Source organism: Lactuca serriola, chromosome 5 (genome assembly GCF_051521515.1).
Source record: "Lactuca serriola cultivar US96UC23 chromosome 5, Lser_US96UC23_V15, whole genome shotgun sequence".
Taxonomy (NCBI): Eukaryota; Viridiplantae; Streptophyta; class Magnoliopsida; order Asterales; family Asteraceae; genus Lactuca; species Lactuca serriola.
This window is the reverse complement of record NC_136412.1, coordinates 46,685,092-46,702,117: the sequence shown is the minus strand read 5'-3', so window position 1 is coordinate 46,702,117 and position 17,026 is coordinate 46,685,092.

Sequence of the window (17,026 nt, the reverse complement as noted above, 5' to 3'; positions counted from 1 at the left end):
TCTCTCTTTCTCCTCCCCGTTTTCCTCTCTCGCTCAAACCTAAGATCCATCCTCCGACGACTCACCTCCGTCGAATTGCCTCCAATCCTTCATCCAATTCCGTGCTTTTAATTCTGAAATTGCTTCTAGTCACACGAATACGGTAAAGATAAACAACAAACCACATTATCATCGATTTCCAGATCTCAGTAGATCAAACTATCATCATCGATCATCAATCTATATGAAATCTGAAATCCCCCAACGATCGAAGTTTCATTGTTGCTGAACTCCTTGATATCATGTTCTTCATAGAAAAAACTTCACTGAAGATGCTTTGAATTTGAATCGTTTTATCCTCCATCAATTCGTTCCCCGGAGTACACCGTAATCTGACTTCATCTCGGCCTCCACTGTGGATTGAAGACCTGAACGGAGAAGATGATCCCTTGTCGATCAAAAGTTAGGTATCATATGTTTCTATTGTTGATTCCTGACCTTTGTTTGACCTTTATGAATTGTTTTTTCCTAATCGTTAAGTTGAACCTGTTTAGTAAATATGTTTTTAAAAAGAGTTAAATCCTTGTGTTGATTGTAGGTATAAAAATAGACACCTTTGTTATTGAAAAATATAAATATTTGTTTGCATTCAACATGTTTGATGAAATGCCTAATATCACAGGTTAACTTCACTTTGACTTCATGAACGATGAACCAATTCCAATTTAGGATTTTGAACAATTTTTTTTGTTATATTTTGAGAAATGTAACAGGAGAGAGCCATATATGTGCACCATAATATGATATAACTCAAAAGCTCATTAATCGTCATATAATATAATAGCTTCCTAGTTAATGTAGTAGTTGCTAAATTTTGATTTAAAGATGTTTATATATGTATGTGTTAAATATGTATATTATTTATACATTTGGAATTTACACTTTTTGAGTGGAAAATAATTCAAGGAAAAAAATCATTTTTTAAGCATATTATATTCATATTAAAAATTCCAGTATTAGTATTACATAATTGCTAGCCTTATAACCCTATTTATTCCATATTGTGTAATTTTTTTTATGTTTAGTAATATTCTATAATAAAGTTCTTGAACTTTTGGGAAGTCGTAGAGTCTTCATTAAAAAAATTCATTATTTCTGTCAGGGATATTATGCTGCGTCATTGTATGTTTTTGTTAGTCCGTTTATGTAAACGGGCTTAGGCTTGTCCAACCGTCTTTTATTAGAGTTAGATTACTTAAGGTGCAAGCATGCATCGTGTTTCATAACCTTGGCAATTATTCTTGTAACCCTAATCACGCCTCTACAATAGCAATTCTTAATCGAGTTCTTCTGAGGCTGTGGATTATAATCATTCAGCACACTTTGAATCATTGTCTTTTGTTCTTACCTGAAATATATTTTGAATCTTATCGATCTTCTAAGGATTATTATCCTATCAACTGGTATCAGAGTAGGAGATCGTGTAATTTATACACATCTCTTCTGTTTATAGAGTTATTAGGGTTTCCGTTGATATTGGATCTGGTTCAGCTGTCATCACTATGTTCTTGACACTATACTATGATTCTAATATTACCCTAAAATTATTTGAGTTTACATGTCTGATACTTAACAGGTTATATCATCATGGAGCATGATGATTCTCACTTCAACTCTATAAATCTTTCGAGCAACATTGGATTGACCACTAGGATCCCAATTCTCTTCCCTAAAGAATATGAAGTTTGGGCGCTTCACTTCGAAGATTACGTTCTTGGCCTAGAAGACAACGGATATCTTATATGGGAGGCAATCACTATTGGACCGTTTGTTCACAATGAAAGCAAAAGAGTTATCAAAACTCAAAACGACTACAACAAAATCCTTCTTGATATTAAGGACGTTCCACAAGATGAGAAGGAAAAAAAATTGATTAGCAATGTTAAAGCACTGAGAATTATTCAATTTGCCTTGCAGGCTGACACTTTTCATCTGGTTAGTTCATGTGATACAGCCAAATTCATTTGGGATCGGCTTAAGGAACTCTACTCAATAGATGCGGATCTTGAGCACTCAACTCAAATGCTCTTGCTTTTAGAGTTTGGTGCATTTACACAGAAGTCTGAAGAGATTTCGATTCAAACTTTCAATTGTTACAATCATCTATTAAGCAGAATGACAAAACATGGCATTAGACGTGAAGTTATTGAACAAAACGTCACGTTCACGAATGGGCTCAGATCAGTGGAAGGCGGTGATGTCTACAGTTAAAGCACATGAACAATTCAAGAATTATTCTTTGGCCAAGCTTGTTGGTATCCTGAAGTCACATGAAGATGAAGTGACTAAAGAAGCGAAAGTTGTCTCTGGGATGGGATCATTAGCACTTGTCGCGAAGGGTAAGAAAGTTGCTTAAAAGGATGATCTAGATTTTGAGCTTTCTGATTGTGAACTCTCTAAAGAAGATTTTGCAATGATGGTGTCGAATCCAAGGAGGTTCGCAAAGAAGAACTTCAACTGGAACAATAACCAAAACTGGTAGGGCAGTTATAGCTCTGAAAAGGTGAAAGTGGAAAATGTGAACAGTTCGCAAAAGGATGGAGACAAGAAAGAAAAGAAGCTCACAGGTGACTCCGGATATGATTGCAATTATTTCCATGGAAAAAATTATTTAGCGAAGGAGTGCATGCTGCGAACATTGAACAAAATGAAAGAGGGAGAAGATGATGAAGCTTACTATTTGTGAAAACTTGAAGAAATCAAGAAGAAAAAGAATGCATATAACTCTATGCCTACTTTGATTGTGCAGGAAAAAGAAGTTGATGATGAATTTGGCAGGGTGGAAGTCTGGTCCACAGATTCTGAAGAAGAGGAGGTTCGTAGGCCTACTCATGGAAAAAGCTTCGTTGTGAAAGAGGAGGATTCGTGCTCTGGAGGAAGATGCTTTGTGGTGATGAATGATGTGTCACAATTAAGCGGATATGTTACTGATAGTGGACGTGGGAGTGATAGTTGTTTTGCTGCAAAACTAGTGTTTGAACAAATAAGTGAATGTGATCAAATGATCAATAAGGTACACTCTATTCTTGAATCACTTAATATTCCTGTGTCACGATACGAAACTAAACTAAATGAATTAAAATTCACATTTTCAAGCATCAGTAACAGTTTAAAACAAACTCGCTTGACAAATTCTAACCTAACTGATCTAATCAGCAGGGTTTCATCAACAAGTAAGGAGAGACGTATTTGGATATAGAAGATTCAGTCGTTTTTAGCCAAGTGTAGGGATGAGTTGATTTATTTACAATGAGACAATTTAATGCTTTTGAAACAACATAATATTTTTTGTTTGATTGCGAAAAGGCTTTATTATTAACATTACTCAATTGCATCTTGATTGTGAGATTGGTAAGAAAATTCACAAAATGATTTTACCATTCCTTGAGTTAAAGGAAGACGAAATCGACGCTGATTGTTACAAGTGTGAATCAATAGTTTCGTCTGATGAAACTTCAAATGCTTATAGGATAGGTCTGGACAAAATCAAATCATATATTCAGTCCAAAGACAATAAAACATGTTGAAGCAGCTTTTGGATGAAATGACAAAAGACAAATTAAATCTAGTACTTACTAAAGTTCGACTCATTGAGTACCAAGTTAAGTTCATATAATAAGCTTAATGCTGAAAATACATCTGAATTTGATAAGGACAGTGATATGAGTGAAATTTCGGTAGAGGATGAGGTTGACTGTTCTGAGTTCATTAAAAATGAACCTGTCACTGCGAAAGTTCTAATTTCTGAGGATTTAGTAGAGTTCGCATGAATTTCCAAAACTAAACCTAAGGTTTTAAAATCAAAAGCGACCGTTTTTCCTAAAGTCCAAACTTTCCCCAACCAAGTTTTTACAAAAAAAGGACTTGACAAAAACAAAACCACTGAATTAACGTCCTTAGTTGAAAAAGACAACGCAGATGGGTGTGATGCATACTTTTGGCCAGCTCCAATCGATGACGTTGATGAAACAGTTGGTCTCTCTAAAAGGACGAAATGGAGAGTAAAAGAAAGATACGTGGCAGAACCTTTGAATAAAGTCAATTCTAGCTACGAGAAAGGAAGTCCCAGTGGAACTAAGAGGGTTTCTAGCGACACATCCTATATGCAAAACGAAACTTCTGTGAAAAGACCAAGAGTGAAAGCAAACGTTCACAAATCTTTAGAACAGTTCACAGCTCAGAAACAACAAAGGAACGTCAGATACAACAAAAATCTTAGGCAAAGAAAACAGTTATGGCAATCTAGAAACCCCAACTTCGTTCACATTGAGAAACCTCTCAATCAAAAGGCGAAAGTAGTACCAAAAGCAAATCCAAGGAACTTTTCGCAAAATCAGTTTCGCAGTCCACAAAATTCTAAACAGAAGGTTTTTCAAAAACCCATTCTTTCAAAGCCAAAAAGCCATGTGGAGAGTCCAAAACAGCACTTACACACCAAGAATGCTTCGCATCCTCACATGACATCAACAGATATTAAAGGAAAAGGAAAGCAGGTTTCGGATCATCATGTTCAAGTAAAGAAGTCTGAAACTAACACAAAGAAAAGTGATAAAGTGTTTGTGAAAAGAGAAAACAAAAATCAATCATCTTCAAACGATACTAACTTAAATGATAAAAAGATTAAGGTTTTTAAAATCACAAAGAAAGATAACACCACCTTAATAAAACGAACTTATATGGTTGATCGTTCAATAACTTTCCCTCTCTCTGTAAAAGACTCACAAGCACCCAAACAACTTTGGGTTCCTAAATCTGCTTCATTTTTTGTAGGTAATTCTTGACGAATAGTTTGACACTGAATGGTAAATCGACAGTGGTTGTTCGCGTCACATTACCGGTAGGAAGGAGGAAATGCGAGAGTATAGGGAACTGAAGAATGGTGGAAAAGTAAAGCTTGGGAATAACTCTCTTGGAGAAATAAAAGGTTATGGGATGATAACAAATGGTGAATTCTCAATTCGAAAAGTTGCATATGTCGAGGGTCTGCAACATAACCTTATAAGCGTTTCGCAGTTGGTCATTGGTACAGGATTAAAAGTCTCATTTGATGACGAAGGTTTAGAGATCATAGAAATGAAAACCAAGACTATCCTTCTAAATTCTGACCAAAGGGCGAAATGTATCCATGGAACTTAAATCCAATTCGAGGGAAGCCAGCTCCTACAGACGAAAGTTGGCTATGACATAGAAGACTTTTGCACCATAACCTCAAAGATATCAACAAGCTCGTTCTTGGTGATCATGTACGAGGACTTCCTCTCCTAAAGTATGACAAGGATCATCTTTGCGCTACATGCGAAATGGGGAAGCAAAGCAGGAAAAGTCATCCAACGGTGGTAAATATGAAAGTCATCGACCCACTCGAATTATTGCACATTGATCTTTGTGGGCCATCTGTGATCGAAAGTATTGGTAGTAATAAATATATCCTCGTAATTGTGGATGGTTTTTCTCGTTTTACTTGGGCTTATTTTCTTATGTAGAAATTTGAAGCCACTTCAAAGCTCCAAAACTTCGTAAAGCAGATTGAAATACAACTGCGAAAGCTGGTTCGCAATATTCGCAGTGACAATAGGATGGAATTTAAAAACCAGGTGTTTGAAAATTTTCTGACTGCGAAAGGTGTTTCACATAATTTTTCAGCTCCTTACACTGCACAACAGAACGGGGTCGTTGAAAGGCAAAATTGATCATTGTGCAAGGCTGCGAGAACCATGCTCTCATTTGCGAATCTGTCACTCTACTTTTGGGCAGATACGATAGGAACTACCTGCTATACCCAAAACTGTTCCTTTCTTAATAAAAGATTCTCTATCAATCCCTATGAACTATTAAACAAACGAAAACCTAACGTAAAGTTTTTCCATGTTTTTGGTTCCAGGTGCTTTATCTTTAACTCTAAAGAACAGAGGAACAAATTCGATGTGAAAGCTGACGAAAGTATCTTCTTGGGATATTCGCTGATTTCTAAGGCATATAGGGTTCTCAAAAAAACGATCAAAACGAATAGAAGAAACCTATTATGTGACGTTCTATAACAACTACTTAAAGAAGATTCAAGCGAACAACAGTCAATCAAAGGAGAATTTTCCTAAACCAAGCCCTGCCACCATTCTCTATCTAATCTCTACGAAGAGTCCATGCTATTGTTTGATGAGCCAGAGAATGCGATCACTTCCGAATCTAAAGCAGCTGACAACAAGGTTGGTGAATCGAAGAAGGTTATTGACGACACTACACATGATATGCACAAAGAGCAACCAAGTGCGAATAATCCAAAAGACACGAATGCTGCAGTTCAGGGGGAGCGTTTCGAATCAACTACCGATGAAACCTTTCAGGGGGAGCACCAAATTTCAACAAATACCCAAGAAAGTCCACTTCATGGAGAGAATCCGACAACTGAAGAAAAAATATACTCATCATTCGAGGGGGAGAAAGATGATGCAAATGATGATTCGGATGTACAGTCAGAATTTGAGGACATAAATACTGAAAAGGATCCCACTTATGATCCTAATTATCCTCCTCTGACTAAATGGACAAGAGATCATCCAAAAACGCAGGTAATAGGCGAATCATCTTCAGGAGTTCTTACAAGGGAACAACAAAAAGCGAAACGAACGACTTTACTCTCCAAAGCAGAATATTGCATGTTCAATTCGTTAATCCCCAAAGCCGAACCCAAAAACGTTCAGATTGCTCTAGTTATTCGGATTGCGTACAAGCGATGCAGGAGGAACTTAATGAATTTGAATGAAACAAAGTCTGGAGGCTGATTCCTACTCCAAATGATGCATCTATTGTAGGGTTAAAGTGGGTGTTTCGCAACAAGCTTGATAAAGAAGGAAATGTTATAAGAAACAAAGCACGATTGGTTGTAAAAGGGTATTTTCAAGAAGAAGGCATTGATTACAAAGAGACTTCCGCACCTGTCGCTAGGCTAGAATCAACTCGCATCTTTTTGGCTTATACAGCACATAAGAACTTTGAGGTTTATCAATTGGATGTCAAGTGTGTCTTTTTAAATGGGGAGCTAGAAGAGAATGCTTATGTGGAGAAACCACTAGGGTTTATAAATGAGAACTATCCCAACCATTTCTATATTCTGGACAAAGCAGTCTACGGTCTAAAACAAGCTCCAAGAGCCTGGTACGAAACTCTAACTCGTTTCTTGAAAATGTCTAAATTTAAACAAGGTTTGGTTGACCCAAACGTCTTTCGCAAGAAAGAGGGTGACCACTTAATGATTGTCCAAATATACGTTGATGACATTATCTTCGGATCAAGTAATCCCAGCTTAACAGCTGAATTCCGAAAGCTAATGGAAACGAAATTTGAGATGGGCTCAATGGGTCTAATTAACTTTTTCCTTAGATTAAATATAAGACTGAGCCGGGAAGGTATATTTATCAATCAGAAGGCATACACGAAAACCTTGCTTGCTAAGTTTGGAATGGTGGGAGACTCAAAAACGAAGGTTCCAATGGCATTCGGAATGAAACTAACACTATCTTTGGAAAAAACCAGCTACTGATACGACACTTTATCGTGAAATGATAGGTTCATTAATGTATTTAACAACTAGTTGACCAGACATTATGTTTTCTGTTTGTTATTGTGCCAGGTTCCAAGCGAGTCCTTGTGAACCTCACATGGTGGCCGTCAAGAACATTTTGATACCTTAAACGAACCTCATCGTTGGGTATATGGTCTCCATCAAACTCAGATTTCTTTGTACAAGCTTTTCCAGATGTTGATCTTGGAGGTTGTGGCCTGGATAGAAAAATTACAACGGGAGGATGCCAATTCTTGGATGGAAAACTCGAAAGTTGGCAGTCGAAAAAGCAAACTTGTGTATCCCCCTCAACTGCTGAAGCAGAGTATATAGTTGCAGCCTCATGCACTTCACAAGTCATTTGGATTCAAAGCCAACTTCGTGACTATGGTCTGAATATGAAACGAATCCCCTTATAATGTGACTCCGAAAGTGCCATTCGCATCTGTCACAATCCAGTGCAACACTAAAAAAAACACATAGCATTGCGGTATCATTTTATCAATGATCATGTGGAAGATGGTAATGTTGAAGTACACTTCGTAAGATCTGCTGATCAGATATATTCACAAAAGTCTTGCCTGAAACAACCTTTAATAAAATCCTTCAAGGCTTGGGAATGATGGAAGTTGAATTAGTTCCAAAATCACTTTCGCTTTAATGTTGACACTTTCGTTTTTGGTTGGACTTTCGCACTCGCGCCTAAAGTTTTCATGCGAATTCGTGTGAACGCTGGTAGTAATTCGTAGTCATTGTTTGCCATGCGAATTGGTGCGAACGCTCGCAGTAATTCGCATCCATTATTTTTCCGATACTTAATGCAAAAGCTCTACATCTTTCATGGTCAATTGTTCTCTCGTGGTTTGAAGCGTATTATATCCTTTTGTATATTATGTATATTTTTTTTAATATCTATTTTATTTTATCATTTTTTTTAATTTCTTATTAATTTTTTTTAAATAAAAAAAAATTAATTTTTGTCATTTGCCTTGTTTCAATATTTTCAAAATATAAAAACATTTTTTTTTGTTTTGTTTATTTTATTTTAATTTTTTTTACTCATAATCTCTTTGTTCAAGTTCTTTTTGTGCATATTTGAAGGCAAAATCTTTACCTTTGAAAACGAATGATGGGGCAGGTATAAATTTCTTTTTCTATGCACTAGCTAAGTGTCCCTAGAAGCATGCTGTTGTATGTTGTCTAAAGCCTCGACAATTTTATGATGAAGCCTTAACAAATCGATAACACCAATCGTTTCTTCCTAATTAGGCTACGAATTCACATAAATCATGAGCTACCTTACTCTTCTCATATTGAGTAAAGAGTTGCCTGCTTGGTCACTTTTGCATAGCAGAGGTACATTCGTTTCTTTGGAACCACCTCCTACATTTCTCCATCACTTTCGCTTTCATAATTGTAACCCTTGAGACTCTCAGATATTACCACTGAGGTTTATGGTTACACAACATCTGTGTTAATGATCTTAGTTTTTAACACCACAAACTAAGTGAAACCCACACTTCAACACACCTTTATGTATTGACGGTGAACAATTACATGTTCTAGATATTTCACCAAGGAATTAACGAAACTCCACTTTCGGGGTTTGTACCAAGAAATCTTTTTTTTTATTTTGCAAGATCTAAATGAAATGTTCTAAACCTAAGACATTTCTACCCAATAGATCCAGGTTTTTTTTTTTTTTAGATTTCTATCATTATCCACGTCACTAAAACAATTTCAAAGCTACTCGTTCAATTGACTACTCTGGTCACACGAGTACTTCATCCTAATGTTCATACTTATATCAAGTTTTTGAATTTGGTTGAAGAAATAGCCACCACAAAAGCCTAAAGAAAAGATGTCTTTCACTGTTTCTCAATAAACATGTGATCGTAATTCAACGGGGTACCACACAGACACTTCTTATTCTCTCTTGATTTTGAAGGAAAAGATCTTTGCCCGGGATCCACAGTTTCCTTTCTTAAAATAGACATCACTAAAATCCCATACATATGCTTTGATTTACTTATTTATCTTTGGCACACTTTAGCACGAAGATCCTTGTGATTTTCCAAAAGTCTGGTTCATGGTATTTACTCTCTTTTCAGTTTCGCAGTTCAACTCAAGTTTGCCTAAAAGCGAAAGTTTGTTTTCGGTGCAAATGGTGATACATGCTCAAAAGCGAAAGGGGAGAAACTTAAGTGGTACTTTTGTGGATAAGAATTCAAATGGGCGCGTTAAACTTTGAACTAACGCTTCTTTTCTGCCGCCTAACATGCGTTTCTGATGTCATAGTTGTCATATCACGCTTTTTCAGGTGTCGTTTCAGTAATTGATGTACTCTCTCTCCGGATTTCTCTCACCAAACAAATGGTATAAAGGGATTTTGACGCTAGCTCTCTCATTACCACTCACAAATACTCTCAAAGATTTTTGGCGATCAAAATTCTATCTACTGTTCATCATCTTCAACCTCAAGAACTCATCAATCGCGGGATCTTCTGAAACTCCTTCGGTTCATGAACACACAGGGCAGTCATTCCTTCTCAACATGAAGCAAAATCAAAATCTCATTCTCGATCTCAATCCTCTCAAATATGACAGCTACATGTTGCCCATCATTGAATGCTTGAAGTACTCATCACTGGTCAAAGCGTTAACCACATCAGAAATCGTTCTGATGTTACTCCTGACGAAGGATTACTCGACCGCTTGCTATATCAAGGAAGAACAGCGCATCACGTTTGAAGTCGATAATCATAAAACCTCTATTAGCAAGTCTCGATTTTGCTCATTGCTAGGGCTTGCTCTGTCCGCTGATATGATAGATCCTGACTCCATCACCATCGTTGTCATCATGGAGATGTTCTATCAAATGGGGTATAAAGAAACCCTAACTACAATTTCAAAATTTCGGAAGCCCAATCTACCACCATTATGGAACGGGCTTTTCACTCTCTTCTTTAAAAGTTTCTCGGAGCGTGTCACGGATCTGATTGCACTAGCAAGTTGTTCATGTCAATTTTGTATGGTTTCTACAACGGAATTAACATCGATTTTGGAGCTGTTCTTTGGGCTCAAGTGGTACAAAGCACACATTCATCCACGAGACACAGCGAGATCTCTTGTGCTCGCTTCTGGACAATTATTGTTCAGAAGGCAATCGATAAGCATAACATTCCTGTCATGAGGGACTCTTTCATGTCTGTCATCTCTACTTTTCATACCACAAACATTATACTTGCGGATAATTCTAAGTTTTTGTTTGTTGTAATTCACATATGAATCATAAGTAATTCACATATGAATTACATGTGATGCACATATGAATTACATGTGATTCACATATAAATTATATGTGATTCACAAGTAAATCACATGTGATTCACATTTAAATCACAAGTGAATCACATATGAATTACATATGATTCACATATAAGTTAAAGATTCACAAGTAAATCACATGTGATTTACATGTAAATCACATATGAATTACATGTGATTCACATGCAACTCACATATAAATCACATGTAAATCACAAGTGAAGCACATATGAATTACATGTGATCCATGTGTAAATCACAAGTGAATCACATATGAATTACATGTGATTCACATGTAATTTACATATAAATCACATGTATATCACAAGTGAATCGTACATGAATTACATGATATTCACATCTAAATCACAAGTGAATCACATATGAATTACATATGATTCACATGTAAATCATATGTAATTCACATATAAATCATATGTAATTCACATATAAATCACATGTAATTCACATTTGAATCTTACATGATATATATAAATAAATAAATATATATATATATATATATATATATATATATATATGTATATATATATATATATATATATATATATATATATATATATATATATATATATATATATATATAGGTTCAGGTTCATGTGAGACTATTCTAATTTTGTGAGACCGTGAGACCAAATCTAAAAATAATTTTAAAATGATAAATAAATGGAAAAATCCAAAAAAAAAATTAATATTACTTTCGGAACTTGAATTAACTAAAAAAATATAAAAAAATTAAAAAAATTAAAAAAAATCCCGTTTTTTTTTGAAAAATATTGAAATATTCTAATAGAATATTACACTGTACATATTCTGAAAAATAATTTTAAAATGCAAAATAAATGGAAAAATCTAAAAATTCTTTTTTTAAATATTATTTTCGGAACTTGAATTAACTAAAAAAAATAAAAAAAATCCCGTCTTTTTTTTTTTAAATACATGAAATATTCTAATAGAATATTACACTATACATATTCTAAAAAATAATTTTAAAATGCAAAATAAATGGAAAACCCAAAAATTCATTTTTTAAATATTATTTTCGGAACTTGAATTAACTAAAAATATAAAAAATAATAACAAAAAATAAAAAAATAAAAAAATACGTCTCACGGTCTCACAAAATTAGGCCGTCTCACATGAACCTAACTATATATATATATATACACACACACACATATTTTTGTGAGTGTTCCAGCATTAATCAATTTTTTTTTAAAAAAAAAATTCTTGTAGATTTAGAATAATTTGTGGAATATATTGAACATGAGAAAGTGATAGATTGAAAAAAATATGAAAATCTTGACACGAAGAAATGATATCACTTTAAATCTTTGTAGCATTTTTTATTTGTTATATTTTATTTTGTATTGAATAAACAACTTATACTATTGTGTTTATATACTAGTAAATAAATATGGTTTTTTATGAAAAAAATATGCATCTATCTTCCTAAAACGTTAAATAATTTCGTTAAAATAGTTACAGTTTTTTTAATATTCCAGCTTTTTAAAAATTTATTGGTTTTAAAAAAATTGTTGCTCTTAAAAAAAATTCAGATTTTTTTAAAAAAAATTCATGTTTTCTAAGAAAATAAAAAATCCGCATTTAAAAAAATGTAAATTATTATTATTATAAAAAAATAATCAGAAATTTCGATTTATTATGTTGGTTTTTAGATTTTTTTTATTAATATTTCCACTAACACCAAAAATTAAACATTAAATGAAATTTGTAAGATGACGATCATGTCCTTAATGAGTTAATTTTGATCCAACGCTCCACTTTTAGTTCTCGAATTCTCAGAAAAACTATAAGTTCTCAATAGATCTCACCTTATATATATATATATATATATATATATATATATATATATATATATATATATATATATATATATATATATATATATATATATAAAATTAAAAAGCACATAAAATATCGTGAAAAAACTGCATCAAGAAGTGCCCATTTTTATTATTCACATCCCATGATAAAGTTTGTCTTCTAGGAACTACCGTGTTTTAAATGGGATCTAAAGATTTTGATTGAAAAATAACCAATTCCATATTAAAATTGGCAGCTTCTGATTCCAATCATTAAAAAAAAATAAAAAAATAAAAATAAAAAAAATAAAAAAATAAAAAAAAGGTTTGATTGATACTTTCTTGTTGAATAAATCTTTATATATCATCCGATGAATCATTGAAAAAATAATTAATCATTGAAAAAAATAATTGAAATGAAAACCAATGGTTTAACGTGTTTGTTTTCTATAAAAAAAAATAATAATAATAAACATCATCTCCAATATCCTCTCCAACCGGTATGGCAATGATGCATAACATCAATATTGTTGTGTATATCTTATGCAGAGTAATATCAACTTTGTCGCATATCATTTTGAGAGGTGTGTCAAATTGGTAAAAAAAACAAACTTAAATAAACAAAATTAATAAAAAGGAAATAAATTATATACACTCACTCTCTCTCTCTCTCTCTCTCTCTCTCTCTCTCTTGTTAGGTGTTGTTTGTTTTTTCTGAGGAAAAATGTCTGCAGTCGAATAAATTTTTATTTACAAATTTGTCAAAAATATCATGTTTGTATCGTCGAATATTTTTTTTAAGTTTTGTAATTTTTTTTTCAAATTGTTTATCATTAATAAAGTTGGAAAAATATAAATTAAAAATAAAGATATATATGTTTTTTTAGGCTAGAAAATGTATGAAGAAGTTAGAAGACTTTGGTCCACATCTGCGCCAAGAAGAGGGTGCACAGACATTTTTAGGTCTGCAGTCTTCAAAAAAACAAACAGTCTGCGAAGGCTAATGTCTGCGCGTGGTCTGCATGGCGCAGACAGAAGATGATATGCAGATCTGCAGACAAAAAACAAACACTATGTAACATCGTAAAATTTAAAACAAATTTTCACATCTTAAAACACATTTTCCAAACATATTTATTAACAAATTCCCATTGTATCATAACTTTGTTTCACAAAACATTTCCCAAGATCAAAATACATAAATCCCGTGCATGTGTACGAATCATGTCGGCGCCTTCCCGCGATCATCATTGGTACCTGAAACACATAACACTGTAAGCACAAAGCTTAGTGAGTTCCCCAAAATACCACACATAACACATACTAGCCACTCGAGGCTATAACTCTGTGGGCCATTAAGCCCTAACTCTATGGACCCTCTGGTCCTAACTCTGTGAACCTTCCGGTTCTAACTCTGATATACTCTATTATACACATGACATAAATCACATAGAAGTAATGCAGTGCAACACATCACATAAATAGGATACAATAACTCTGTCACATAACTCTAGTTACCACTCAAGGTAAAGTATAGTGAGAAGACTCACCTCAGATGTCTCGGTAAATCTCTGACTCGGTAGAAATACAATCTAGCCTCCACCTAATCACATAAAGTAACACTCTCATAAATATAACTCTCAGGACTAGACTCAACCCTCTCTTGGCACCCTCAGAAGGGTAAAATACCATTTTACCCCTCCTTTGGCTCAAAGGCCCTCATTGTTGACCAACCCTAAAAGTCAACTCAAGTCAACGGTCAAACTTTGACCCGACTCGTCGAGTGCACTTGGGCAACTCGGCGAGTCTACACGTGTCCACTAACTCCCTAGTCTCGCTTGGCATGTCGAGTCCCTCCCCTTTCTCGACGAGTCACACCTGGCATGAACCGCGGGGCTACCCCGACTCAACTCGCCGAGTCTCAAGAACAACTCAGCGAGTTCCGCCTTGCACTCCAGTCCTCTAATCCCTCTCTGACTCACTGAGTTGTTTCCCCCAACTCGGCGGGTCTACTCGCTGAGTGATTTACGGGAAACCCTAACCCTACTCGCCAAGTCTGCCCTAGAACTTGGCGAGTTCATGCCATGCACAAACTCAATTGACCTCCTGAGGTCAGATCTGTTCCTTTGGTCCATAGATCTGACCTTCCCAAGCCTGATAAACACGTAAAGCTCGAATCTTGCCACTCATGGGACATCTAAAAGGTTCCACTTGGTGATTTAGCTCCAAAAATAACATCCTAAGTTTATGGCTCCCAAAACAACCCAAAAAGTTCCAAGGGTTAAGGTCTCTGGACCTCTTTGTGTCCAGATTCAAAGCATAAACTCGAGAGGGGACCAATTGCTCCACATATCCATTCTCTAAAGGGGTTAGAAAACCCTAACTCTTAGAATCAACACCAAATCTGAAGAAGGTCCAAATAAATACCTCAAGATGAAGTCTCTGAACTCTGAAATCACCAGAACTGCTCCTCCTTCAGCCTCCTCTTGCTTTGGTCACCTCCTTCTTGCAATCACACCAACAAAATGATCAAAAGTGGCCTCTCCTTCCTCACATTCGCTCTAGGCCTCTTAGGGTTTCTCTCTAGGGTTTGGTAGCCGCAAATGACGGCCCTAAGGGCCTTTAAATAGGTCCCAAACCCGGGATATTAGGGTTTGATTAAACAGCATGGACTCGTCGAGTCCACTCATAGACTCGCCGAGTCCAGTCATGAACCCGGATGAGAATTCGCGACCCTACTCGGCGAGTCTAAGCACCAACTCGCCGATTCCCTCCACAAAATTCAAAATAAATGAATAAAATAATATTCCTGGAAATCCGGATGTTACAATTCTCCCCCACTAGAATCAGACTTCGCCCTCGAAGTCTCACTCATCAAACAACTCTAGATGATGCTCACGCATCTCGCGCTCCGGCTCCCAAGTCAGCTCTGACCCTTTTCTATGCTGCCACTGGACCTGCACCAGAGGCACTTCCTGGTTTCTCAGAACCTTGATCTTCCGATCTCTAATTGCCACCGGTCTCTCAACATAGTTCAGGCTCACATCCACCTAAATATCCTCTAATGGTACCACTGCCGACTCGTCGCCTATACACTTTCTCAACTGTGACACGTGGAAAGTGTCATGAATCTGACCCAACTCTGCAGGTAGCTCTAAATGGTAGGCTATCCTGCCCACTCTCGCGATCACCCTAAAAGGTCCAATATGTCGAGGCCCCAACTTGCCCCTCTTCCTGAATCGGATCACTCCTTTCCAAGGAGAGACCTTCAGGAGCACGAAGTCGCCGACCTGAAACTCGAGCTCGGACCGGCGCCTGTCCGCATAAGTCTTCTGACGACTCTGAGTGGTCAACAACCTCTGTCTGACCTGCTGTATCTGATCAGTCTTCTAAAACACAATCTCTGTACTACCCATCACACGTTGCCCAACCTTTCCCCAACAAATGGGGGTCCAACACCTCCTCCCATACAGCAGCTCAAAGGGTGGCATATCAATGCTCGAATGATGGTTGTTGTTGTAGGAAAACTCTGCCAAGGGAAAATACGTGTCCCAACTCCCGCCGAAATCCAACACGCATGCCCGGAGTATGCCCTCGAGCGTCTGAGTCGTCCGCTCGCTCTGCCCGTTAGTCTGTAGGTGATATGCGGTACTAAAATGCAGCCTCGTACCTAACTCCTCATGAAATTTCTTCCAGAATCTGGAAGTGAAACACACATCTCGATCTGAGACAATCGAGATCGGCACTCCATGTCGCGATACCACCTCTCTCACGTACAACTCTGCCAGCCTCTCCACAGAAGAGCTCTCGCTAATAGCAAGGAAGTGAGCGCTCTTCGTCAACCTGTCTACAATCACCCAAATTGCATCGACGCCCCTTGCAGTCCTCAACAATTTGGTGATAAAATCCATAGTAATTTGCTCCCACTTCCACTCGGGAACCTCTAACGGCTGCAACTTACCATGCGGTCTCTGGTGCTCGGCCTTAACCCTACGACAGGTTAGGCACCTCTCAACGAACCACGCGACGTCCCTCTTCATACAGGGACACCAATACTCCTTCTTCAGGTCCAAATACATCTTAGTGGCCCCGGGATGGATTGAGAACTTCGATCGATGTGCTTCTTCCATCAAAATGGTACGCGTCCCGCCCACAAACGGTACCCAAATCCGACCCTAAAATGTCATAAGCCCCCGACTATCGGTAAAGAACTCCGATACCTGTCCGATAACTCGTTCCCTCTTATGGTTTTCTGGTC